Raw genomic sequence first — 25,461 nt, 5'->3', positions numbered from 1 at the left:
GTTCTGCAGTTTGCAAGTTGATGCCACGCCATGTTTGCCTCTCTCCCCTGGAGGTCCTTGCATTGGGATTTGGAAGAAACAGCAAATAACCCAGAGAAGGGAAATTTTCAACACTGTGTATGTAGCTTACTGATTTCCCCCTGCTACAGTTGGCAGGAACAGAGGTCTGCCTAATAATAATAATATTAATAATAATAATCTTTGTACCCTGACCATCTGACTGGGTTGTCCCACCCATTCTGGGTGGCTTCCAACATATATGAAAACAACCACCAGACCAAATATATCAGTTGGAAAATGGGTCTGTGTTTACAGTGTTTATTATATATTATAATTCACTAACTGTTAGTAGCTCAAAAGAGAAAGCTTTAAGTTTTAGAAATGGGTTCCCTAAAGGCTGTAACACTAAACAGAAGAAGGAATAGTGATTTGATAAAAAAGAAACACCCAGAATATGTGTGTGTGTGTGTGTGTGTGTGTGTGTGTGTGCAATGAAACCACAAATTGCCTTCTTACAAGAGATACACAAACCAGCTATAGAAAGCAAAGTCCTCAGTGCTAGTTGGTTTCAACATCAATTGACAGCTCCAGGTTCAAAGGCCGGGGATAGCAGTCATTTTTGACAAAAGGAATAAACTTTAAAATCCACTAGATACTGAAAGACAATAATGGTACAGATTTATTTTTTTTAATTAAAGGGACAATGAATGGCAATTAAAAAAAAGTAACTGAAGCAACTTGGCTTTATTCAAAAGGTGTAATGCAAATTCAATGAATTTGCTGAGGGAGAAGCTATACTTGGGGGGGGCGACTTCAACTTTAATGTACGAGGGCGCCACCTGGAGGAACTTATTAAAAGATAAAGGGGAAAAAAACCACAAGACACGTACAAATTACTTCTCAGAATTTGCCTCCTTTTGTTCTAAATTATATACCAAGCAATCCCCAAATATATTTTTTTTAAAGAAAGTTTACCTATGCTATCATTTCTGGGTTGTTGTTGTTTTTTGATTAAAAAATAATAATCAAGGAAACATTTTTATCATACATGGTCTGCCTATAAAACTACCACTCTAAGATTGTAAGCTGTTCCTAAACCATTCAAAGATTACCAGAAGGTAGAAATTTTTCAGCCAATCTCTCTGATTAATCAGGATGATAAACCATTTACCGGTACGTCAGTGCTTGTTAACAAAATTAAGGTATTTTCACACAAACTAACAAAGCTGGTTTTGTCCCGTTGAAACATCACTGAACCAATTAGAAAACATTTAAACAAAATTGAACGGAGTAAACAGATAGTAGTCAAGAGCTTAGGATTTCCTCAAGGCCTCTGACTGCCTGGAACGGGACTTCTTGCTGGCTGTCCTATCTAAAATGCAATTTGCCCCAAGATGCATACACATTTTGAAACAAACATACTCCAAAGTTTTGGCCACAGTAAGAACAAACAATATAAATTCATCCCCAGAGAGGATTTGACAGGGGACAAAGCAAGGCTCTCCCTTTTTGTTCATCCTAGCTTTAGAACCATTAGTTATATTCCTCAGGACAATGCTGGACATCAAGGGAATTGGAAAACAACACTATAAGATTGGACTATTTGCTGAGGATTTAATGGTAGGGAAACCTGAACCTTTGAACACGGAAGCAGCAATAGTTCAAAAGCTTAACACCTATGCAACATTATCAAGCCTGCAGATGAATCCAAAATGCATTCACAGAACTCAAAAAGGCATTAGACGCTATCACACAAAGCTTATATATTGGGGAATAAATAGAACAAGAAAACCTTAACGGACTCTGTTCACAAACCTATCCCCCTGTGTGGCAGACAATTCTTCAAAATTTGAAAAAAAAAGAAAGAAAAGAAAAAGAAAAACACCCATTTTACCCTCCCAAACAGATTAGCAATGGTAAAAATGGTGATCCTACCAAAACTGCTTTTTTCCTATTCCAATCACTCCAAATTTGGATCTCACTGAACGAGATATGAAAGTGGAAGAAAAAACAAATTTGTCAATTTTGTTTCTGCAAAAGACCCAGAATAAATACCAAACTCCCATCCCTCCCAACGGTGGAAGGAGGCTTGAGCACCCCAATCCTTGAGCCATAGTTTATTGCTAATCAAGTTTTATTTTAAATGATGCCTCTAAACTTCATCTCAGTGACTTGAGTTTTGTTGTGCGATGTGATTAACATTCCTTTCACGTATGATCCCTTCTTCACCCAGGTGGGTTTTCAGGAGGTGCAAGGTAAGCTCAGCTTCATTGTCAAGGTTGTGGGTTTCCTTTGAAACTATTGCTCATTTTTCTCCCCTTTAGATCATACATTTCAACACTAGTGACAAACTTTAAATTGACCTATAGGTGGCACTAATTGATAGATTACACACACTAATCAACGGGGGGGGGGGGGGCTGATTTGGAGTCCTACTTTTTCAGTATCTCTCAGTCTTTTCAATTAAAGCATACCTTCACTTTCTATTTTGGCAACCACTCCTTTCCATCCTATTGTAGACCTCCTGTATTCCTCCTTTGTACACAGAGAATATATCACCCAATTCAAACCACTCAGTGATCTCCAACCTAGCTCTCATTTTATTTTTCATAAATGACCCCGCTGACAGTAATATCATGAAAGAAGCATCCCTAATTAGAATTAAGTGAATCCAGAGAGGTCTAATCCTCAGATCTTCAGAGATTTCACTACTCTGCAGACAGTGAAATAACTGATGTCCTGTCTAAAATACTGAGGATCGGTACTTTTTAATTTGTTAATTTAAAAGTACGCAATATTTGTATTAAGCAGGTTCTGCTGCAATGCATGACAATTGCACATGGAACTGTAGCGAGTTTCTAAACCAGGCCGACAAATAAACTTCAGAAGACAGAGCATATTCTTGCTGCCATTTCACTGCTGTGTGCTACGGGGTTCCAGGCTAGTGCTACTTTCAGAATGACTTCAAGCTGCTCTAGATATTGGAGAAGCAGGCATCACCTAGCTGCACACCTGCTTTTTAGTCAAAACCTGAAGACAGGATGCCTCCATCTTGCTCACAGTGGAATGCAAGTGCACCAGAACTAGCTCATGCAACTCATATATCTCACATCTGCATGTTGCAAGAACAATCATGCAGAGTCTTTTTTTTAGTCAAGCTGTTGGACGCAACATGTGCAGTTGGAGAGGTGATCGTGTGCAGTCGAAAAGGTAGGGGGAACTAGACACATCAGAGGCATCTGTTTAAAAATCAGATCCCTCAAAGCTATGGACTCAATACTCAGTAATTCATCAATGAAAGCAGATTTCACGGCCTAGGACCCTCGTACCTATGGGACCGCCTCTCCTGGTATGCCCCACGGAGAGCCTCAAGGTCCATAAAGAGCAACACCCTTGGGGTCCCAGGCCCTAAGGAAGTTAGATTGGCTTCAACCAGAGCCAGGGCCTTTTCAACTCTGGCCCCGGCCTGGTGGAACACTCTGCCTCATGAGACCAGGGCCCTGCAGGATCTGATTTCTTTCCGCAGGGCCTGTAAGACAGAGTTGTTCTGCCTGGCCTTTGGCTTGGAGCCAATTTGATTCCTCCCCCTCTTTCTTTTTTCTTTTTCCTTTCTCCTGTGATGAGACTGCATTTTAATATTTTATCGTTTCAATATTTTAATTGTTGTATTTTAATCTGGTTTTTAAGTTGTATTCATTTAAGTTTTTATTATTGCTTGTTAGCCGCCCTGAGCCCGGCCTTGGCTGGGGAGGGCGGGGTATAAATAAAAATTATTATTATTATTATTATTATTATTATTATTATTATTATTATTATTTCCTTTTGCTTTATTGGAGGAGTCTACAAGCCCCCTCGAGGGACGCAGGTGGCGCTGTGGGTAAAAGGCTCAGCGCCTAGGGCTTGCCGATCGAAAGGTCGGTGGTTCGAATCCCCGCGGCGGGGTGCGCTCCCGCTGTTCGGTCCCAGCGCCTGCCAACCTAGCAGTTCGAAAGCACCTCCGGGTGCAAGTAGATAAATAGGGACCGCCTACCAGCAGGAAGGTAAACGGCGTTTCCGTGTGCGGCTCTGGCTCGCCAGAGCAGCGATGTCACGCTGGCCACGTGACCCAGAAGTGTCTCCGGACAGCGCTGGCCCCTGGCCTCTTAAGTGAGATGGGCGCACAACCCCAGAGTCTGGCAAGACTGGCCTGTACGGGCAGGGGTACCTTTACCTTTACCTTACAAGCCCCCTACCAACACAAACACAAAAGAGAGAGCACTTCAGCTGGGAATGAGGGGCCAAGGAGATCTGTTTAGTGGGCCAGACAGAGTAAAGGTAAAGGTACCCCCGCCCGTACGGGCCAGTCTTGACAGACTCTGGGGTTGTGCGCCCATCTCACTTAAGAGGCCAGGGGCCAGCGCTGTCCGGAGACACTTCCGGGTCACGTGGCCAGCATGACAAAGCTGCATCTGGCGAGCCAGAGCCGCACACGGAAACGCCGTTTACCTTCCTGCTGGTAAGCGGTCCCTATTTATCTACTTGCACCCGGAGGTGCTTTCGAACTGCTAGGTTGGCAGGCGCTGGGACCGAGCAGTGGGAGCGCACCCCGCCGCGGGGATTCGAACCGCCGACCTTTCGATCGGCAAGCTCTAGGCGCTGAGGCTTTTACCCACAGCGCCACCCGCGTTCCCGCTGGTAGGCGGTCCCTATTTATCTACTTGCACCTGCTCCCTCGGCGTGTAAAGCGAGATGAACCTCGCAACCCCAGAGTCATTCGCGACTGGACTTAACTGTCAGGGGTCCTTTACCTTTACCTTTTAAGGGGCATACAGGGGAGTAAAAAGACCCCAGAAAGTAGGTTAATCACTCCCTACCCCGGTACCTAATAGTACAAGCACCCAAACAATAATACCATATAGTGTGAGGAAAGCTAAAAACAGTTCTGAAACTAAAAGTACTGAAAACTAAAAACAGCCAATATTCTTGAGGTGTTAGGGGAGAGGTAGTACCTCTGTTGGGGGATGCGGGTGGCGCTGTGGGTTAAACCACAGATCCTAGGACTTGCCGATCAGAAGGTCAGAGGTTCGAATCCCTACAACGGGGTGAGCGCCCATTGCTCGGTCCCTGCTCCTGTCAGCCTAGCAGTTCGAAAGCACAAAGTGCAAGTAGATAAATAAGTACCACTCTGGCGGGAAGGTAAACGGCGTTTCCGTGCGCTGCTCTGGTTCGCCAGAAGCGGCTTAGTCATGCTGGCCACATGACCCGGAAGTTGTACGCCGGCTCCCTCAGTCAATAAAGCAAGATGAGCGCCGCTACCCCAGAGTCGGTCACGACTGGACCTTACGGTCAGGGGTCCCTTTACCTAGTACCTCTGTTGGGGGGCACATCGTGCTCCTTCTGGGGTAGTTTGCCCCCTTTCCTTCCCCACCCTGCACTCAGCTCTCACCTGTGGCTCCAAGAAGCTGTCGGCATGCAACAGCAGCCACACCCCAGGAAACTGCTTCAATTGACTGGCTAAACCAGGTGAAGGTAACTGAGGGGTCTCACACCCTCAATCAGTTAGCATGCGAAGACAAGTTCCAGTGGGGTTGAGCAGGTGAGGCCAACAGTGGGTCCAACAGTCAAGAAGGCAGTTTTTCTGCACATGCTGTAGAGCAGGCCTGGCCAAACTTGGCCGTCCAGCTGTTTGGGGACTACAACTCCCATCATCCCTAGCTAACAGGACCAGTGGTCAGGGATCATGGGAATTGTAGTCCCAAAACAGCTGGAGGGCCAAGTTTGGCCATGCCTGCTGTAGAGGGAAGTGAGGGGCTGCTGGGGCTCATCAAACGGGGTAGCCAATTGAGGAGAAGGAAAAGTCTGATCCTTGCAGAATATCTTGCAGAAGAAAAGGCTAAAGAGTCATCCCTAAACAAATCCAGAGTGGAGTCTCTAAGACAGCTGTTTGACATCACCCCCAGAGGCACACTCTATTGTCTCTCAAATCTGACAATTAAAACACTGCACTTAGGAGCACCCTACTTACTGGAGCGATGCGGGTGGCGCTGTAGGTTAAACCACAGAGCCTAGGACTTGCTGATCAGAACGTCGGCGGTTCGAATCCCCGCGACAGGGTGAGCTCCCGTTGCTTGGTCCCTGCTCCTGCCAACCTAGCAGTTTGAAAGCACGTCAAAGTGCAAGTAGATAAATAGGTACCGCTCCGGCGGGAAGGTAAACGGCGTTTCCGTGCGCTGCTCTGGTTCGCCAGAAGCGGCTTACTCATGCTGGCCACATGACCCGGAAGCTGTCTGCGGACAAACGCCGGCTCCTTCGGCCATTAAAGTGAGATGAGTGCCGCAACCCCAGAGTCGGCCACGACTGGACCTAATGGTCAGGGGTCCCTTTACCTTTACCTTACTTACTGGAGTATAAAACGGGCTGCTTTAAGCTTCCAGCTGAGTTGTGCTTAACCAGCAATCTTGGGTGAAACCTGGAAAAGGCCTGTGTTTGAGAGGTACAAATTCTGGCAGCACAAGTTTGATGAGGCAGCAGGAAAATATATCTTTCTAGATGGCCATGATGATGATAATTAAATTTTGTGTAGCGTCTCCTACCCACAGGTCTCAGGTCCAAACTCTACTCTCAAATCTAAAGAATTTTCTTCTTGTTCTCAGCAGCTAGGCTAGTTATTGCCCAACAATGGAAGGAAACTTCCAATACACAAATTGAGGCTTGAGTCAACAATATCTCTATCAGAATGCATCACACATGATTGCATATAAAGGCATTTCCAAAAGAGATACCTTTGACACAGTTTGTCTTCTTTTTTTTTTCTTTTACTGATGAAAACCAAAACATTTTAATCCCATCATCACCACAAAAATTCTTAGGGACAGGACATACTGATTTGAAATTTAATGAACCAGTGAGGTATGGATTGAAAACATTTAATGAGCCAACGTGATAGTAATGTATAAAGGTAAAGGTAAAGGTACCCCTGCCCGTACGGGCCAGTCTTGCCAGACTCTGGGGTTGCGCGCCCATCTCACTCAAGAGGTCAGGGGCCAGCGCTGTCCGGAGACACTTCCGGGTCACGTGGCCAGCGTGACATCGCTGCTCTGGCGAGCCAGAGCCGCACACGGAAACGCCGTTTACCTTCCCGCTGGTAAGCGGTCCCTATTTATCTACTTGCACCCGGAGGTGCTTTCGAACTGCTAGGTTGGCAGGCGCTGGGACCGAGCAGCGGGAGCGCACCCCGCCGCAGGGATTCGAACCGCCGACCTTTCGATCGGCAAGTCCTAGGCGCTGAGGCTTTAACCCACAGCGCTACCTATAACTAGTGCCAATTATGATAATTTTATAACATTGTGCACAAAGTTATTTTACAACATTTAATTTTTTAAAAGTTTATTATTATGACTTGTTTAAAAAAAAAAGTATTTTTTTTTTAAAAAGTGAAGGCGTGGTTGTTAACAATACAAGGTTCGTAATTTCACAGTGGTAGAAAAAGCATAGCATTGCAATTATGCACCATCTGACATTACTGACATTCTATGTCAAAGCCCTGATGTGGTTTCTAGAAAATCTTTTGGAAATAGTTTTTGCCTCCTCAGGGTTATTGTTGGTGTTTTGTTTTGAACAGGGGGAAACAGATGCAGTTCTAACAGGCTTCTGCCCTTTTCTTTTTTAAAACATGTTTTTATTGAAAGATTTTCCATAAGTAACAAAATTACAATCAGTGTGTCTGTTTTTAAACGGTCGAGTCCTTCCTACAAGTTGTGCCCTCTGATCTCTCGCTCTGGCAGCAAAAATAGGACACCTGTCTATGTGATGTTGACAAAAAGCTCCACTAATATTATGCAAAGAATGAAAGCTTAATGCTTCCCTCCCCTCCCCACTTTTCCTCCTAATTTTCTCTTTCTCAAGCTTTTCCCCACCTCTCTTTCCCCCTCAACCCCACATTGCCTACCCTACAGCAAAAAATGTCTCAAACCGACTGTAAGATTTTATTGTCGTCTAATATGAATTCCCTTCCTCTTCAGTTGTTAAGAGCTGCAACCAATATGGCAACAAATGATCCATTTCTGCCAAGAGCATCATTAAGATAAAAAGTGATGCAAGCAAATTTTTTCTACCGTCTGCAGAGATGGAACCAACATCTTGCTAGGTCAACCATTAATGAGACTAGCATTTGGGCTTCCCTCTGCTAGAATAAAATTAATCCACCAAAGCAGAGATCAACCTACCTACAATTTTGGTGGACAAATTGAATCTGTCGTTAGCAAAAGCACATAAATAAATAGAATTTTTTTTGCTGAACATCCTAGGGAGAATTCAGGAAGACTGAATGCAGAGCAAAATAAACTGTGGGTAATCTGTGCCAGAGAAGAGGTCCAGTATTTTTTCACATCCTGCTAAAAAATGAAAACAGATGGCAACAGGGATATCAGAGAATATATCCTGTGGTGTCCATACATCCTTTATTCTCTGAACCAACACAGACCTCTCTGGACCGCTTTGATATTAGCACTTTCTCTCTGATCACTCCATGAAGTATGCACTCAGTTCTCCCTTTCCATTTTCTTTGTTTCGTTTCCCTACATTGTAAGTGCACTCCTAACCATATCTACTCAGAAGTAAGTCTTACTCAATTCATTAGGGGTAACTCCCAGGTAAATAAGGGGACAGAGCTCAGTCTCATCTTTTAGCAACAGTACACAAATATCTTTTGAATTATGGTGCTGGAGGAGACTCTTGAGAGTCCCATGGACTGCAAGAAGGTCAAACCTCTCCATTCTGAAGGAAATCAGCCCTGAGTGCTCACTGGCAGGACAGATCCTGAAGCTGAGGCTCCAATACTTTGGCCACCTCATGAGAAGACTCCCTGGAAAATACCCTGATGTTGGGGAAGATGGAGGGGACAAGGAGAAGGGGACAACAGAGGACAAGATGGTTGGAAAGTGTTCTTGAAGCTACCAGCATGAGTCTGACCAAACTGCGGGAGGCAGTGGAAGACAGGAGTGCCTGGCGTGCTGCGGTCCATGGGGTCACAAAGAGTCGGACACAACTAAACAACTAAACAACAACACAAATCTCTCTGCCACCAAAGAGTGAAACTATTACAGGAATTCCAAGTAAAAGGAATACTCGGGAGACAAACTAGATATGCCACCATTCACACCAAATGGCAGGGATAGCCTAACTTCCGTCATCCATGCTTTGATAACCTCTAGGTTAGATTACTGCAATGCGTTATACACGGGGCTGCCGCTGAAAATGTTTCGGAAGGTTCAGCTGGTACAGAATTCAGTGGCCAAGCTGCGCAAGGCAATTTGAGATTTGGCCCGACTGCCCTGGCTGCCAATTACGTTTCCAAGCCCAATTCAAAGTGCCAGTTTCAACCTCTAAAGTCCTAAATGGATCAGGACCACAATACCTCAAAGACTACCTCTCCTCCTATGAACCAGCCTGGACCCCAAGATCACCCTCTGAGCCTCTTCTTTGCGTGTCTCCTGCACAGGTCCAGAGGGAAGCAACATGAGAGCAGGGCCTTTCCTGCAGTGGCCCCCCATTTGTGGGATGCTCTCTCTCCAGGGAGATTCGCCTGGCACCTTGGTTACCTTAGGTGCCAGTCAAAAGCATTCTTCTTTTTCCAGTTCTCTGGCTAATTAAACAATTTATGGCCTCTTAAATTGTAAGGGGGGGTGTGTGTTAACTGTTTTTGTTTGTTACTGTGTTAAGGATTTTTGTGGTTTTATATTGTAAACCACCCTGTGATCCTTGGATGAAGGTGGTATAGAAGAAATAATTGTAACAAAAACAAAACAATAACAGTAGCAACATCAACAACAATAATAATTAGGACAACCCATATCAGCCCAGCCCCCTTCCTCCTCTAGGCAGGGCGGGGAGAAGCCGGGAGGAGGGAGGGGGTAATGGAATGGCGCGGGGGGGGATGGCACAGCCCGAACGAACAGAATCAGCACCCCAATCCACGGACAGTCTGCGGGCCAGATCTTGAAGGCAATTGGGCCTTAGTTTGCCAACCCGTCACAGACCTTTATAGGAAGTAGGGACGGGCTTCAACAACTTGCTCACTGACATGGTACTGATCCAGATCAGGGACTTCATTGGAACAAATGAGAACTTTCCCCCCCAATCATCCTGCTATCATGCATCCAATAAGCAGTTTTCTAAACTAAATGAAATACCGTATTTTTCGCTCTATAAGACCATAAGACGCACCTAGTTTTTGGAGGAGGAAAACAAGGGAAAAAATATTCTGAATCCCAGAAGCCAGAACAGCAAGAGGGATCGCTGTGCAGTGAAAGCAGCGATCCCTCTAGCTGTTCTGGCTTCTGGGATAGCTGTGCAGCCTGCATTCGCTCCATAAGACGCACACACATTTCCCTTTACTTTTTAGGAGGGATAAAGGGAGTCTTATAGAGCAAAAATACAGTACTTCTTTTTGTGCCTTGGATCTGTCATGCTATTCTTCACTTTGACTTGAAAAAAATATTGGTGCCAACTGCATGGTGTTTCTATAAATCCAAGGGTAGAAGAGCAACGTAGTGGTAGCGACTTGAGCGGCCCTTTTACGTTCCTACAAAAATGTGGTTAAGGACTGCAAAGAATGGGATCTGCAGATTGCGAGCACATGCGACCTGCCCAGGGAGATTTGCTGGAGTCGTCAAAATAATCAGAACGAAGCAGAACTGCCCAAACTTGTCAATTAGTGATGAGCCAACTTATTCTGATGCGGAGCTTTGCTTTCAGTTTTCCTCCCAATTCATTTTGTCAAGTCACCCGCAGTTTAATGAGGTGATCCTATCAATGCTTGGAGGACTTACAGAGCAAAACTGTAGCCGATTCAGTTACTAAATGGGAGGACTCCTGCACTTCCAAAACCACTGGGAGGAATAAAACACCAGTTCTGTGTAGCTGCTCTCAGTCTCTGGGAGCTGGCAAACAGGACCAGTAAACTGGGGCAATTGAGAGGGATTGGTCGAAGAGACAGAACAAACTGAGCCTGTGCCTTTGGGAGTATCTAAGCTTATCTAAGCTGTTTGGAGGGTTGCTTGTGTACTTTTGTGTGCGTCATGTTCTGAGGGGGAGGGACTACTGCTGAGAGGAAGTAATTCGGTGATCTGGTTAGGGGTGGAAGTAGCTGCCCCCAGTTCTACATTGCTGGGAGACAGCAAACAGAGGTGTTTGCAAGGGTGTTTAGCAGGGGAGAGCTGGAATACTGTTTCAGGAGTACATAGGTGCAAGAGACATGGACAGCCAGACCTGCAACACCCATGTTTGTTTGTTTTCCTACCTGAGAAAGCACACAGCTACGCCTGCAACAAGTGTCAGCTGGTTCCCTACTGGAAGAGAAAGTACAACTGCCTGACAGAGTTTGAGCTACAAGGGAAGACGTTCTGGCAGAGCAGGCTGTCCTGGGAGGGCAAAAGATGGGGATGATGAGTAGAATGTGCCCTTTTATTTAAAATGCATCTCTGGGTTATTTGTGGGGCCTGCCTGGTGTTTTTACATGAGTAGAATGTGTGCGTTTATTTAAAATGCATCTCTGAGTTATTTGTGGGGCATAGGAATTCGTTTGTATTTTTTTTCTTCAAAATATAGTCTGGCCCACCACATGGTCTGAGGGATGGTGGACCGGCCCACAGCTGGAAAAGGTTGCTGACCCTTGCTCTAGGGAGAAGGAAGATCACCACATGCAAGAGGCGTTAAACACGTGTAAGAATGCGGCGCATGGACGTAGGACTGTCGGGAGCTGTGCTGTGTCACTGGAGCGGCACAATCAATTCCAGGCCGTCCCCTTGAACACTGATTCTGGGCCAGAGGAGCATGGGGTTCCTGTTCAATACCCTGAGGATGAAGAGACATGTGGAGGTGGTAATAGACTCCCTACTGAGGAGGACAGAGAGAGCAGTGGGTGGAGGTAAGAGCATGTCCAATGAGGTCTTCCACGTGCAAAGATTCATGATGTGACAGAGAAGTTGCCAAGACTTATAAAGCCCACTGACCACGAGACCCCTTCTGTTTCATGTGGGTACAAATGATACTGCCACACACAGCCTCCAATGTATAAAGGTAAAGGGACCCCTGACCATTAGGTCCAGTTGTGGCTGATTCTGGGGTTGCGGCACTCATCTCGCTTTATTGGCCGAGGGACCCGGCGTACAGCTTCCAGATCATGTGGCCAGCATGACTAAGCCGCTTCTGGCAAACCAGAGCAGCGCACGGAAACGCCATTTACCTTCCTGCCGGAGTGGTACCTATTTATCTACTTGCACTTTGACGTGCTTTCGAACTGCTAGGTTGGCAGGAGCAGGGACCAAGCAACGGGAGCTCACCCCGTTGCAGGGATTCGAACCGCCGACCTTCTGATCAGCAAGTCCTAGGCTCTGTGGTTTAACCCACAGCACCACCCGCGTCCCGGGGTGTGGCAGTATCATACAAATGATACTGCCACACACAGCCTCCAATTTATAACAAGAGACTGTGAGACTCCGGGAAGGAAGCTGAAGAGGCATGGGGCACAGGTGGTCTTTGCATCACTCCCTCCTAAAGTCATCACTAAGGAAGAGAGGGGTGGGGGAATACTGGAAGTAAACAAGCGGCCGCACAGATGGTGTGGTCAGGAAAGGTTGGACCACAGTCTCCCTTCCATGAAGAAGCAGTTCTGTGCTGCACCACACAAGCAGTGGACAATAATGTGTTTGCAAAGAGTCTCACAATCAAGGTCAGGAGGGCTTTGAACTAAATCCTGAAGGGGTCAGAGGACGCAGGGACACCAAATATTGGAAACAATATTGTCAGGGACTGGCTGAAGACCGAGGAGTGATGGTTGGATCCTGACAAGTGGGCACTAGAAGAGGGGTTGGAGACTGGCTTGGAAGAAGGAATCGGTGATGTGGGGGTGGGCTGTAACAGCCAGGAGACGAGAGTCGGCCACGTGGGAATCCCTTGCAGTTGAACACAGTGCCTGGAGACAATCAGTCAGGCCCTGTATCCACCGCAGAATGAGAAATAACTGCTGGAAGGCGCGCAGAAAGAAGAAACCCCATGGCACACCAACTCCAGCTGCAAAAAAACATGTCTCTCCCATACTGGTAATTACAGCCACAGCAAGTGCTGTAACTCTCCATCGGTTTAGACTTCACACCCGAAGGCCCACTCTTCCATTGTCTCCCGAGACGGACAGATACCAACCTATTAAATCCTATTTACAGGGCGGCAGCTATTATATAATAGGCATTACTGAAACCTGGTGGGATGAGACTCATTACTGGAATGCTGTAATTGGAATGTATTAATTCAAAAGGGATAGATCAAACAGGGAGGAGCAACAGCAGTATATGAAAACGATGTGTACACCTGTGTTAAGATGTTATTGTTCTCTTTAACAATCAAGTGCTATGGTTAGGATTCTGTTATGTAAGGAATGACTAGGGAACTTGCACAAAGTTATCCACAGCTTGTTGTGAACTGCTCTTGTAAACAGCCATGCTGGAGTTTGGTCAATGGAGACTGATCAGGCAGAATGGTGTAAAATGTGGATTAAACAGCCATTGTATCTGCCCAAGTTAGAGAAAACGTATTCAAAACCTTACATAGATAATATTTGACCCTACAAAAATGTCATCTGATCAATGCTCAAACATTGCTGCCGTGCTAGAAGAGCCGGGTTGTATATGCGATAGACTTGCACTACAGTTTATAGAGTCTGGATTGCAGTCTTTCACTCTGTTTGATGTATGCCACAATTGGTTTTACAGTATAACCTATTTTAATAAATTAACAGAATGACCTTTCCCATCAAGAACTGATTGCATTTCTACTGGTTCCAGATCATCTACTGGTTGTTCAAAATTGGAAGGATTTGGGTAATTTGCAGCTGTCTACTTGGAGGGACGCGGGTGGCGCTGTGGGTTAAACCACAGAGCCTAGAACTTGCCGATCAGAAGGTTGGCGGTTTGAATCCCTGCGACGGGGTGAGCTCCTGTTGCTCGGTCCCTGATCCTGCCAACCTAGCAGTTCAAAAGCACGTCAAAGTGCAAGTAGATAAATAGGTACTGCTCCGGCGGGAAGGTAAACAGCGTTTCCGTGCGCTGCTCTGGTTTGCCAGAAGCGGCTTAGTCATGCTGGCCACATGACCCGGAAGCTGTACGCCGGCTCCCTCGGCCAATAAAGCGAGATGAGCGCCGCAACCCCAGAGTCGGTCATGACTGGACCTAATGGTCAGGGGTCCCTTTACCCTTTACCTTACTTGGAGTTTGGCTCTTATGGAAAAACTGACCAACAGTATTGAATGGACAACAAACAAAAGTGATTTTGTAGAAATATGGTATGCCTCTATAGCAGTGTTTCCCAACCTTTGGTCTCTAGCTGTTTTTGGACTACACTTCCCATCATTCCTAACCACTGGTCTTGCTCGCTAAGTATGATGGGAGTTGTAGTCCAAAAACAGCTGGAGACCCAAGGTTGGGAAACACTGCTCTATAGCATACGTATCAGGAAAATAATTCCAACATGCAACCTCTGGCCACATACGCCCAATTGTGGCGAGATATGTTTGGCTGATGTCCGTACTTTGCCCTCATGTGGGATGTGGAGATGTTTATTGTACGGAGAATTTTCTGTTATGTTATAAAAACTAAAAACACATTACATTCTTGCTTGTTCAGAAAAACATAAAGAAAAAACATTTAACGGTTCACAGAAACACATGGCATTTACATCAACATGCAAGTTAACCTATGCAGGTTTACCTGTCTGATATATAGGGCAATTTAGGAACATGAGCACAAATCAGATTAACTTTCCCTAGATCTGCTTTACACAGAAACACACACACACAATTTATTCCCCAGCCTCTGTGTTCTGTGACACAGAATGGAACCGCAGTCCATAAAAGCAGTGCAAGAATAGGTGAACGACTATGTAACTTATGACACCAGACAATTTATTTACTTTTAAAAAACAAACAAAGGTGGCTCAGGAAAATGCTCAGTAATAAGTAAAAAGAAATTATTTAGGATCCCATGTTTTTAAAAAATCTAACCCCAAGGGAACTTAATGAAGATAAAGATTTTTTCCAGTGCAAACATAAGCCAGATTTGTTGCGTGGCGATTCCCGCCCCATCCCAAAGATGAAGTAAATAAAGACACCTGTCAGGGGTTCAGAAGGAGAGACACAGGAGGGGGAGCAAATGGAGAGTGAGGAGGAGGAGTACGAGGGGGGCGCAGGCAGTGACAGTGGCCAGAGTTATTCCACAAGCCTCTCTAGCGAATCGGAGGACTCACAGAAGGGAGCGCCGGTGGCCAGAGCAAGGGAGATTCCAAGGGAGAAACCTCAAGAGGGAGGGGCCAGCGGGGAGTCTCTGAACAGCAGCTGGAGATCAGGGCCAGCGTCTCCACCAGAGCGCAGTGGGGAGGGGGAGTCCCAGGAGTCGGGACCAGTGTCCTCACCACCAGAGGGAGGAGAGGAGTCAGGTTTGGCAACACCCACATCAGGAAGCGGGGAAACGGTCAGAAGGAAAGTCACCGGCTGGGCGCGCGCGCCAAGTTCAAATGTACAGGAGCGCGGCACAGCGGGGAGCCCGGGAAGGGAGCCAGGTCCTAAAGCCCGCCGGAGGGAGGGGCAAGACTCAGGAGGCTCCGCGTCAGAGGAGTCCAGGAAGGAGGGAACCCCAGAGGGCAGAAGGACCCAACGCAGGAAAGAGCAGCGCAAGAGGTGGAGCCAGGCTAGAATCTTAAACTGGTGTGGGTGGAGCAGTGAGTCAGAGGGGACTTAGCCGGTCTAGCGTTAAGACGTGGGCCTGCGCGCCCAGAGCTTGGAAATGGAAACTAAACTTCAATAAAGACTTTTGTATATAATATCCACTGGGCGTTGGTCCTCTGTGAGCTGGGACCTAGCGGCAGTCCTGACAGTAAGTCCCCTCTCAGTTTTCACCAATTTTGCAACCTCGTGGAGTGCGGGAAAGCAGCGAGGGGTGAAGATTGGTGCTTCGCGAGCTCACGAAAAACAGGGAAATGACTACCGAAGAGAGGATAGCGAGTTTGCAAAACGCAGTGACGCAGTTGACTGCAGAAATTGCGGCTTCCAGAAAGAAAGAACAGGAAGCAGCTGCTGCCTGCCAGGATCTGCGAACCAGGTTAGAAGTCCTAAGTACACAGAGGCTACCAGCCACCAGACCAGAAGGGATTGGGCTGGGAAACAGAGGAGGGAGCCTGGTATCTCACTTCAATGGGGACCTGCAGGAGTATCCTAACTTCAGAGCAGATGTGATTTATACATTGCAGCTGCTTGACAAAGACTTTAAAAATGAGGGAGAGAAAGTGGGATTTATTATTTCGCATTTGCGGGGGGAGGCAAAATCGTGGCTGCGCAATCTATGGAGAGACAAGGATCCAGCCCTCCAAAATGCGGCTGCCTTCATTAAAGTGATGGATGCGTGTTTTTTATCTGAGATTGATGTGGATATCGCTAGGAGGGAGATTCACGGACTAAGACAAGGTAAAGCCACTGTGAGGCAATATCATGCACGTTTTTTCGGATTGGTGAATGTACTAGCCTGGGAGAAAGAATCGCCTGCCGTCAGAGACCTGTTCTGGGAGGGGTTGAGCGGAGCTGTGAAAGATGAGATCGCAAGGGGGGGAAGACCCCAAACCACCAAGGAAGTGGTGGAACGGGCACTCTCCATTGGGGTTCGGTTGGAAGGACGCCCTTGGGGCAGGGAGGAAGGGCATTTGGGACGCACGCCAGCGAAAGGACTGCCTCCCTTCCCCAAGGAGGCGGCGCGCGCTCGATCCATGCCTCCGCTGGGAGGGGGAGAGGAGCCGATGGAGATAGGTGGTGCTAAGGCTCACTCCACAGTCGGAGCCCTAACTCCGGGAGCAGTCAAGATGAAGCCTCCTAGAGGAACCAGGAAGTGCTACATCTGCGACAGTGCTCAGCATATGGCAAAAGAGTGTCCCCAGCGGTTTCACAAGCATACTGCAGCCGCAGCGACAGTAACAGACGCAATTCAGCAGAGGGAGTCGCAGCAGGAAAACTCCACTGTCTGGCTGGAGATGGCGTCTCTGGGGACCAGCCAGACAAGTCAGTGAAGCAATCCCCAGGGATCTTACAGCCCACCGACCCCCTCCCACCCAAACCAGTAGTGCAGCTCACCGCATCCCTTCAGCTCCCCAATGGGCTACTGGTGGAAATTCCCATCACCGTAGACTCGGGGAGCAATGCAGATTTTATAGACATGCAGTTCCTCCAGCAACATGGCATAGCCCTTCTGCCAGCGGCGGTACCTCTGAAAGTCGTCACAGTGGACGGCAGGGAGCTACTGGGAGGGCAAGTGCTACAGCAGACGCCGCCAATGGTGATGCGCATTGGAAACCACCGTGAGGTCATCAGCTTCAACGTCACCCGCCTGTCAGACACGCCCATAGTGTTGGGAATGAGTTGGCTGGATAGGCACAGCCCGGCATTAGCTTGGTACCAGCGGCAACTGACCTTCGGCTCCTCTTACTGCGCAGAACACTGCATCCTGGCGGACTTGGAAGATGAGGGGCACGAGGATGGACCACAGCTGAACTTGGGCATGTTGCAAGCGGTGCCTAACAAATACAAGGAGTTTTTGGAGGTCTTCTGCGAGAAAGAGGCGGATAAGCTGCCACCCCACAGACCCTACGACTGCAAGATCGACCTCCTGCCCGGGGCGACGCTCCCGACGGGGAAACTGTACTCCATGTCTGAGGATGAATTGCAAGAGCTCAGGGAGTTCATAGATCACAACCTGAAGCGGGGATTCATCCGGGAGTCCAAGGCGGCAGGAGGCAGTCCCGTGTTCTTTGTAAAGAAGCGGGACACGCCCCAAAAGAGGCTGGTCGTTGATTTCCGCTTCTTGAACCTCAAGACCAAGCCCTCAGCATTCCCTATGCCCAAGATCGATGACCTGCTGGCGACGGTGAGGAAGGGTCGCATCTTTACCAAGTTGGATCTGCGCGGAGCGTACAATCTCATTCGCGTACGGGAAGGCGACGAGTGGAAAACAACCATGTTTACGCCGCTGGGCACTTATGAATACAGAGTTATGCCTTTTGGATTAAAAAATGGTTCCCACTGCTTTCAAGCCTTCATGCATCATGTCTTGGCGGGTCTCCTCTACAAGAAGTGCGTCTGCTTCCTGGATGACATCCTAATCTTCTCGGAATCGCCGGAGGCTCACGAGAGAGATGTTAGGGAAGTTCTGCAGAGGCTGCGGGAGCACAGGCTGTACGCCAAGCTGGAGAAGTGCCAGTTCGACAAGACGGAGGTGGATTTCTTGGGCTACAAACTGTCCGACAAGGGACTGGCTATGGACGGTGCCAAGGTACGTGCAGTACTGGATTGGAAGAGCCCACGCAATAGGAAGGAAGTACAGAGGTTTGTCGGTTTTGCCAACTTTTATCGCAAGTTCATCAAGGGTTTCGCCATGCAGACAGCGGCCATCACCGACACCCTCAGTTCCAAGAAGAAGAGGTTCATCTGGACGGAGCAGGCAGAGCAGTCCTTTCAGAAGCTCAAGCAGCTCTTCGCTTCCGAAGAGAACCTACTGCACGTAAATCCCAGCAGGCCCATGAGAGTGGAGACGGACGCCTCAGACAGGGCCGTGGGAGCCGTTCTGTTGCAGCAAGACCACCAGGGGGACTGGAGGCCGTGCGCTTTCTACTCCAGAAAACTCAGCAAAGCGGAGCAGAACTACACCATTTGGGACAGGGAGTTGCTGGCCATACATGCAGCCTTCAAGGCGTGGCGGCACTTCCTCGTCGGAGCCAAGCACACGGTGCAGGTCCGCACAGACCATAAGAACTTGGAGTACTGGCGCACGGCGAGGTTCCTGAACCAGCGACACATCCGCTGGGCGGAGTTCTTTGCAGATTTCGACTTCAGAATTGAGTACATCCCAGGAAACAGCAACGTCTTGGCGGACGCGCTGTCCAGAAAACCGCAGTATCTGGAGGCAGAGGCACCGGCGGCGGCCAAGCACATTTTCACACCACAGGCGTGGGCATGCGCGTCAGCCACGGTGGACCTGGACGCGGTGCGCCGCGCGCTGCGAACAGACTCGTTCGCCCGAGCCAAGATGGAGGAGGTGTGCAGTGGCAAGGCGAGGGGCGACGAATTCCAAGTGCGAGACGGCCTGCTCCTACGCAAGGGAGTCCTCTACGTACCAGGAGACAGCCTCCGCGCGAAGGTCCTGCAACAGCTGCACGACGCGCCCAGCGCGGGGCACTTCGGCAAGGAGAAGACGGTGGACTTAGTAGCCAGAGACTTTTGGTGGCCTAAGATGCGGGGGGATGTCGCGGACTATGTCAATAGGTGCGACACCTGCCAAAGGGCTAAGCCTGGGCACCAGCCGCCGGCGGGCCTGTTGGAACCGCTACAGACACCGTTCGTACCGTGGGAGAGGGTAGCCCTGGACTTTGTCACAGATCTACCCAGCTCAAGGGGCAAGACGGCAGTGCTCGTGGTAGTGGACCTGTTCACCAAGATGGCCCACTTCATTCCGTGCGCGAAGGTGGCCACGGCCGAGCAGACCGCTAAGATGTTCATAGACCACGTGTTCAAGGTGCACGGCCTACCACGGTCTATTTTGTCCGACCGGGGGCGCCAGTTCATCTCCAACTTCTGGCAAAAGCTGATGGGATTCCTGAACGTCAAGGTCAGCCTGGCGTCGGCGAGACACCCGCAAACTAACGGGCAGGCGGAAAGGGTCAACGCCATCATGCAGCAGTACCTGAGATGCTACGCGAACCAGCAGCCATCGACCTGGGTGGACTATCTACCGTTGGCCGAGTTTGCCTACAACAACACGAAGCACGGGTCCACGGGGGTGACCCCATTTTTTGCCAACTACGGGAGGCATCCCAGAACCTTCCCGGGTCTGGACACAGTGCGGGAGGGGGAGCCACAGGGAGCAGAGGAAGTGGCAGCGGAGTTGCAGGAGATCCACGAGCAGCTCAGGAGGCAGTTAGAGTTGGCAAAACAGGCTTACAAAGTGCAGGCAGATCGACACAGGAGGGTTGGGGAGGACATCCAGGTGGGAGACTGGGTCTGGTTGGCAGCACAAGCAGTTCCAGCCAGATCGTTAGCCAAGAAGAAACTAGGGCACAAGCAGCTAGGGCCTTACCAAGTAGAGGCGCAGATCAACCCAGTGGCCTTCCGGTTGACACTCCCGGAGGGTTCCAGAATGCACCCGGTCTTTCATAGATCAGTGCTCACGCCCTACAGAGAGCCCCACAGGTTTCAAGCACCGGGGAAGGCGCCAGACCCGCTCAGAGAAGCGCCCAAAAAAGGGGGGTCGCCGAAAGGGGAGCCACTTAATGAAGCCACTGAGATTTTAGACTCAAGGTGGGGGGAGGACGGGATTGAATATCTTCTCGCCACGGAGGACACCCCGGCCAGCGCCAACAGGTGGGTGCCGGATTACGCAGTGGAAGAGCAGTTGCTCAAGGAAGAATTCCACACACTTTTCCCGCACAAGCCTATGCCGGCGGGCTTTTTCGAGGATTGTTTGTTCACACCCACACTCTCGGCCAGCACTTTCCGGGGTTTCTCGTCAGCTGAGGACTCGGCTCCGGGAGGCAGCTCTCCGGAGGGATCACTTTCAGGTTTTGGCACGGGGGGATCTTATTGGTGGGAGGACCAACCCGAGGTGGGCTGGCGCAGAGACATGCCGAAGGGGCCCTGGGAGGTGGACCCCCATCAAACAACAGGGGGAGGAGGGCTCTTGGGTGATTTGGGGTCGAGCGCAGATTTCGAGCACACCGCGCAGGAGATGGAAGCGGAGGAGGTCGTCGTCGACGAGCCCATGGGGGACTTCCCGGACTTATCTCGATGGTTGCAAGCCTCAGGGGACGAGCTGTATCCTGGACTCACCCCTACAACAATGGAGCACCCGGAACCCGCACCGGAAGAGGGGGAGGGGGGAAGGGGGGGCTTCGAGGGGGGGATGGATGTCAGGGGTTCAGAAGGAGAGACACAGGAGGGGGAGCAAATGGAGAGTGAGGAGGAGGAGTACGAGGGGGGCGCAGGCAGTGACAGTGGCCAGAGTTATTCCACAAGCCTCTCTAGCGAATCGGAGGACTCACAGAAGGGAGCGCCGGTGGCCAGAGCAAGGGAGATTCCAAGGGAGAAACCTCAAGAGGGAGGGGCCAGCGGGGAGTCTCTGAACAGCAGCTGGAGATCAGGGCCAGCGTCTCCACCAGAGCGCAGTGGGGAGGGGGAGTCCCAGGAGTCGGGACCAGTGTCCTCACCACCAGAGGGAGGAGAGGAGTCAGGTTTGGCAACACCCACATCAGGAAGCGGGGAAACGGTCAGAAGGAAAGTCACCGGCTGGGCGCGCGCGCCAAGTTCAAATGTACAGGAGCGCGGCACAGCGGGGAGCCCGGGAAGGGAGCCAGGTCCTAAAGCCCGCCGGAGGGAGGGGCAAGACTCAGGAGGCTCCGCGTCAGAGGAGTCCAGGAAGGAGGGAACCCCAGAGGGCAGAAGGACCCAACGCAGGAAAGAGCAGCGCAAGAGGTGGAGCCAGGCTAGAATCTTAAACTGGTGTGGGTGGAGCAGTGAGTCAGAGGGGACTTAGCCGGTCTAGCGTTAAGACGTGGGCCTGCGCGCCCAGAGCTTGGAAATGGAAACTAAACTTCAATAAAGACTTTTGTATATAATATCCACTGGGCGTTGGTCCTCTGTGAGCTGGGACCTAGCGGCAGTCCTGACAACACCGGACACCAAATTTTAGGTTAATGGGCGAAAATGGCCACAACTTTATTGATTACAGGTAAGAGCGGTATTGGCTTTAGGCACTGGCCCTACCAGACTATCCGGTCTAACCGGGAAGGGTTAAGCACCAACCGGGGGAGCCCCCGAGATGCACATCCCTGGGCACTCCCCAGGGGGTTACTGCTCGGGAGCGCGCTTTAGGCCCTAGCCTCCGTAGGTTTCGGACGAGGCGACGCCTCCCGGAGTCCTTTAACGAACTACCCTTCAAGCTTTAGGGGAGGTGATGGTGTACCTCCCCCCCGACCTCATTTCCATAACAATACCCCCGCCAATGCCTAACCGCCAAAACCAGGAGTTGTGACGTTTTGCTACGAGGTAGGCGAAAAAACCAAGTGGCTACCAAATACAGCCAATTTGCCAAATGGAAAAACTCCTACCCGGCCCCATGCGGCGACCAGCCGAAGCCCATAGCAAAGTCCAGATGCAAACCTAGAGGGCGGGTGGGTGGGAAACCGCTACAGCTGTGGAGACGAAAAGGGGTGAGCCAGGGCTGCCCCGACCTTAAGTGATCATCCCGGGAGGCCTGCCCCTAGTGGCAGCCGATTGGCTGCCGCTGTGGGCGGAGAATATTAATGAGCTGGGGGAATCCCTGCTTCTCACGGGGCTGACGCCAGCCCCGCGAGATCGTTGATGGGGGCGTGAGCCCGCAACCCCACCCCCTCTTTAGGTCGGGAGTGGCTTTGTACACAAACCATTTGGGCACAAATGTGAAACTTGAATATTAGAGTATACATTGAATGCAGATCAAGCACTGGTTTTGTGTGTGTGTGTTTCTTGGGTTTTCATTCATAAGTAGCAGGAGGATAAAGCTTTGAATTGTTTAGGTAATTGCTATCAGTCCCACAGTTCATCAGGCTTTTTCAAATGATTTCCAGTAATTCACATACTATCAGTAACCTTACACATACCCATTGGAAGTGCTACCCATGTCATTCATGTCAGAAATGTGGAGAAATTTTTTTTTGCGTATGCCCTCCCACTGAATTATGGCCCCTCACCTTTGTACAAAGAAAAAAGGGGGGTATTTATTATTTATACACACACACACACACACACACAACCCCCTCCCCCCATAATTTGTAAATCAATCAATCCACAGTGGTAACACAAAAAGGTATCATAAAGGAACTAAAAATATGGGAGGTACTGCAAAACTATAAGGGACTGAGAAAAGATAAAGGGAGAAAGGCAAGTAGAAAATAAAAACAAGAACCAAGTCAACTAATAGACTAGAAAAACTACAATATATTTGCACTTGTTGTAAGTAAGACACACATCTCTCTGCATAACAATTTGCATACGAATCATGAAATTTGCAATGTTGAGTTTCTTCCAGCTTGATTCAGCCTTGAGCACATATTACTATTACATTTTCAAACTTACCTGCCGTTTGAAACCGTAATTACTATACTCTCAGGAGCAAAGACAAAAGCCACAAGCTAAGTAGCAACAAGCCACAGAAAGCCACAACACGGCACTACCGGATCTGGTCTTCACAGAGAACAAAGCACAGGCATAGTCCATCTCAATCCCTAACCATAATTCAGAAGTTTTGGCCGCATTTCCCACATTAAAGCTTTGCTTCAAGTGAAGATTTTCACTGGATATCCACATTCTTCCTGAAGCAGAACGAAGATAGATTTTTGGAGTACAGTCGTACCTTGGAAGTCGAATGGAATCTGTCTATTTGACTTCCAAAACCAAAGCGTGGCTTCTGATTGGCTGCATGAAGCTCCTGCATCCAATTGGAAGCACCATTGGACATTCAGCTTCCAAAAGAACGTTTGAAAACCGGAACATTCACTTCCGAGTTTCGATCGTTTGGGAGCCGATTTGTTTGGGAGCCAAGGCGTTCAACATCCAAGGTACGACTGTAGTTTGCCACAACCTCAAGTAGCTTTTGTCAAATCTTTCTCATGGTAAGCCCTAAATGCTCTTGCAGCTGAGCAATACAGAGACATGAAGAATTGTGGAATTGCAATGTACATGACTACTTCACCTCTGAATTCAGTTCCAGTGAGAAGCATCCGAAGGCCTCTACAAAGGTTAGTTGCATCGTGGTGGATGACTGGGGGCTGTATCTGCAGAGACCTTAGATGAAATGCACATACCAGATGCACATACCAGCATCTAAGTGTTTCACTATTCAGGCACACAATGAGCACCCAACCCTCCCTTCACAGATTCCAACCTGCAGTTCATAAATCAAACAGTGAAAAACAACATTCTCCAACGTAATTACTACGTAGACCAGAGTAACTACGCCTGGAACAGAATCACCAGAGAAGTCGCCCTAAACTAGAAAGCCTGATATAAGGCTGGAATAGCTAAGGAAACAGAGGCTTGTTAAACAGAATTCAAAATGCAACCAAACAGCATGCAAGTATTTGAAATGAGTGAAAGCAAGCTAACAATACCTTTGAGGTTTTAGGAAACAAAACTATGGTTTCAGAAAAGCATTTACCAGTTAGAAATACTTTGCACGACCACGTTCAAGGACAGCAATGACAGCAGTGTAAAAAACCTTTCAGATCCTACAGTTTCCCCTAATCTAGCACTATCTGAGCATCACACATTGATGCTTAGGTACACAGGCAGCTACTGCTTAAGGCGTGACCAATATGAGACCTTGGAAAGCTACTGCCAATCAGGCCTGGGCTTAGATAGCCAAGGAAATGACTAGTAGAAGCTAATTCAGAGCCTGCTAAAAACATTCCTGTTTATTTTTATTTTTTAATAAAATATTTATTAAAGTTTTTGGAAATACAACAAGAAAATTAAAAACAAAAAAACAAAAAAAGATGAAATACAAAGAAGACGAAAAAGGGAAAAATCAAAAAGAACATAAAACAGAGAATTGAAATCCATTAAGCAAAAAAGAAAAATCCATAAAAAATACAACAAATCTTCCCATTACTGATCTTTCATTAACTTATTTCCCTGACCTCCTCACACCTCCCTTTTTTGTATTCTAAGTCAATTATTCATTTCAGCAAATCCTTTCCCTCTTTTAAAATTTTTGTCCTGTAAATTTATCTTGAAATTAATATAACTTTACTTTCTCTCCTTTCACCAATTAACAGTCTATTTTTCCTAAATCTTTGTAACATTTCTGCTAAAATCACATAAATTCATTCCAACCTAAAAACATTCCTGTTTAGACAAGCCTGTCCAAATGCTTAAAACTGTTAAGGTAATTTTAATCTGTTTTAGTATTTTATCTTTCGTATGTTTTAAAGTTGGGCTGTAATTTTTTCTTTTAATTTTACTGTTATATCTTTGGTAAACCACTTTGAGGTTTTTACAATCAAGCTGTGAATAAATAAAAATAAAAATAAAATATCCAGCGAAATCGTTATTGAATCCTGCTGAGCAAGATCCTTTAATGGGGTCAATGAGCTTTAAACCTGGACTATAATGCGTGTAAACTATGATTCAGCTGTGTCCACCCCATGAATATTAACACATGGAAACAAATTTTTCGTATTACAAGTAAACCGTATTACAGGCTCCTGCAGCCTGCACATACAACAAAATAACAAATCTCAGAATCTGTGTGTGTTCCCCCTTTCGTTTATGAACTAAGGGTTGTATTTCACACTGTATAAGCGATATACTTCTCACACAACTGAACTTGCTCTTCCTCACCCTGCATGCTCCCAAAAACTGTTCCA

The 25,461-nt window shown here is 48.1% G+C and overlaps 1 protein-coding gene across 2 annotated transcripts in view; it reads right to left on the bottom strand.

Annotated features, from left to right (window-relative positions):
• Positions 1-25,461, bottom strand: part of TSC22D1 (TSC22 domain family member 1) — a 79,692-nt gene that overhangs the window by 19,987 nt on the left and 34,244 nt on the right. The window lies entirely within an intron of this gene.

Source organism: Podarcis gaigeae (genome assembly GCF_964106915.1).
Source record: "Podarcis gaigeae genome assembly, chromosome: 5".
Taxonomy (NCBI): domain Eukaryota; kingdom Metazoa; phylum Chordata; class Lepidosauria; order Squamata; family Lacertidae; genus Podarcis; species Podarcis gaigeae.
The sequence above is the reverse complement of the archived record's forward strand: the minus strand, read 5'-3'. Positions and strand labels throughout refer to the sequence as shown.